The 2,830-nt window shown below is 36.7% G+C and overlaps 1 pseudogene; it reads left to right on the forward strand.

Annotated features, from left to right (window-relative positions):
- The first annotated feature begins 971 nt into the window (after window positions 1-971).
- Window positions 972-2,142, forward strand: LOC102818486 (annotated as a pseudogene).
- Window positions 2,143-2,830: the final 688 nt, after the last annotated feature.

Consider the following 2,830-nt stretch of genomic DNA (forward strand, 5'->3'; position numbering starts at 1 on the left):
GCTGGTGGTTTGACCTGCCAACCTTGCAGTTAGCAGTCCAGTGCTTATCCTACAGCACCATTTATGTGTTGTTTAATTTCTAAATATTTGATGATTTTCAAAATATCTTTCTGTTACTTATTGCTACTTTAATTACACCATGATTTGAGAACATATTTCATATAATTTCAATTTGTTAAGGTTTGCTTTATGGCCTAGAATATGATCTATATTGGTGAACATTGTATGCATACTTGAAAAGAATGTGTATTTAACTCTTGTTGGGTGAAATGTTCTTAAATGTCAATTAGATAAAAATAATTGATGATTTTTTTAAGTCTAATATAGTCTTATTTTCTGTCTACTTTTTCTATCATGTACTGAGACAGGATGTTAAAGTCACTAAAATAACATTTGTTTATTCTGCCACTTTTTGCTATGTGTATTTTAAAATTCTGTTGATAGGTACATACATATTTAGTATTACATGTTCTTGGTGAACTGACCCTTTATCATTATTTAATGTTTGCTTTCAGTGTTTCACTGTATATCTTTTCTTTAAACTATGCTTTTAGCGTATCTTCTAAACCTTTAGGGGTGTATGGAAGGCACAGATGGTTAGCCATTAAGCTACTAACCAAAAAGTTGGCAGTTCAAATCTACCCTACAGGAACTTCAGAAGAAAGACCTGGTGATTAATTTAAGAAAGATCATAGCAGTACTCCAGTATGAAGAGTGGGGTGGAGTATTGTGAGGCCTCAACTCTTGCCAGAGCCACTGTGGACCACAAGTTGAGTGTAGATTTTGGAGGGGTCCTGCCTCCATTGGAGCCAGGCAGCAGAAATGTGATAAAGAGTGAAGCAAAAAATCTCGGATTATGAGCTCCAACATGATCATGGATGAACCAAGGATAATCTGGCCTTAAGACATTTTTCTCTTTTCTCTTCTGAAAATTGTAAAGTTCATCCCATGGTTCCAAGTTTAAAAGAACTATGCACTTTACCAAACAAGATGTGAAAAAGCATGTGAATGAAAAATTTACTGAACTCCTAAAGTTCTAGAATTTGCAAAGAAATATGCACAGGATTATAACATGCTTTCTGAAGGTACTCATCTCTTCACAGAGCAAAATTTAAAAGCTTGCATTGAACAAATGAATTAGTATCCATAATTCTATACTCTCCATGAAGTTACTAGCTAAATTGGATTTTCCTCATTCAGAACAGAGATGGGATTAAAGTTTTAAAAGATTCTTCTTGCATTGGGCAATGTAAAGTATGTGAAAACAGTATTTCCCTCACTTTCTGCAAAGCTGCAGCTAACAAAAGATAACTTAGCTACCATTGAAACAACAGAAAAAAAAAAAAAAAAAACAGCTACAGCCATGCATGATGCTACTAGTAAAGACCCCAATACAGCAAAAGTTGTTTTAAGATATCACCCACAAACCACTTTAACTAGTTAATCGTAATTACTTTATTAAATAATTATGGACCAAGCTATAAGGAGCAGTGGGAAATTCCTGTGTGTACTCAACTAATATCAAAACCAGTTAAAGTAATTTATAGTAATTTACCACTTCCCCCAAAAGAAAATGATGAGGGAAAGAAATCAAGCCTATCATGAAGTTCCATTAAAATTCATGATGTCCAAAAACTGTTCCAGTTTCTGCAGTATTTGTGAACAAATCTGACGAGTGCATATCTCAAGTGGATATACCTTGTGAAACTAATGAGTGCTGAAAAATTGAAACTCTTGAAAGTATGGATCTGGATTTTGAAGATGATGCCACAGAACTTGAAGCTTTTGGAGTAATCACCCCAGACTGTCAGAGTCATCAAGTCCAGCAAGTACTTCTGCAGCACCCAACAGCACAGGTGCTTTCATAGCCACCAAGGCAATAGCTGCATGTGGGCACCAACTGTACCAGACATTTCTGCTAATTCTAGAAGTTTGTCTCATACCCTGAAGGAACAATTGCAGGAGAAACAACTGGTACCTTCCAGTCTTTCAGTTCCCTGGGTCCCATTAGATCTCAGTCTCTTATTACCATATCGTATCCATCATAGAATACCTTGTACTTTTCTACCTAAGTCATTAGGTCCTATAGCGCAACAAAAGGTTGGAACAAGAATGCTTATGCACTTAGCCACAGGAATCTAGTTTCCGTGGAAACCAAAAGCAGTTGCTTGCCTGCTCAGCAAGTTGAAAATGAAGGAGTGACTCCAAATAAAAGAAAAATAACTTAAGGGCTTTACTACTGAAAATTAAATTCAAGAAAAAAGTTAACAGCAGTGTTAAATTTAGAAAAATTGAAGAAGAAATATGCCTAAAAGATCAGTAGTCAAGAAAAAAGATTTTTTTTTTTTTTTTGGTAACTTCCATAGTTGCTAGGGAGTCCTGGTGTGGTGCTGTGTGTGGGTTAATGCACTGGACTGCAAAGTCAGTTTGAAACATAAGGTCGGTGGTTCAAGCTCACCAGCTGCTCCTCAGAAACCCCATACAGGGTTGCTATGGTTTGGAACCAACTCAACGGCACTTAACAACAACATAGTTCCTAGAGTGCCTTGGAAATATATATTGGTCATGCAAATTAAAATATGTTATACTACTAACTCTCATGTTTGAAGAAAATCTAAATATGTTTTAACATTATCATGACAGGTGCCGGGGACCTGCCTCGACATAGGGGTTCGGTTCACGAGGAGGAGATACCTGACGGCGATTCATATATAGCAAGAATACATAGAAGGAGACAAAGAAAGAGACAAAGAGACACTCCGAAACCAGAGTGAATGCTGGACTGGCATCAGGCAGATCCTGCATTGCAAACATCTCAGCCACGAAGGCC

The sequence above is a fragment of the Chrysochloris asiatica genome, unplaced genomic scaffold (assembly GCF_000296735.1).
Source record: "Chrysochloris asiatica unplaced genomic scaffold, ChrAsi1.0 scaffold00363, whole genome shotgun sequence".
In the NCBI taxonomy this organism is placed as follows: domain Eukaryota; kingdom Metazoa; phylum Chordata; class Mammalia; order Afrosoricida; family Chrysochloridae; genus Chrysochloris; species Chrysochloris asiatica.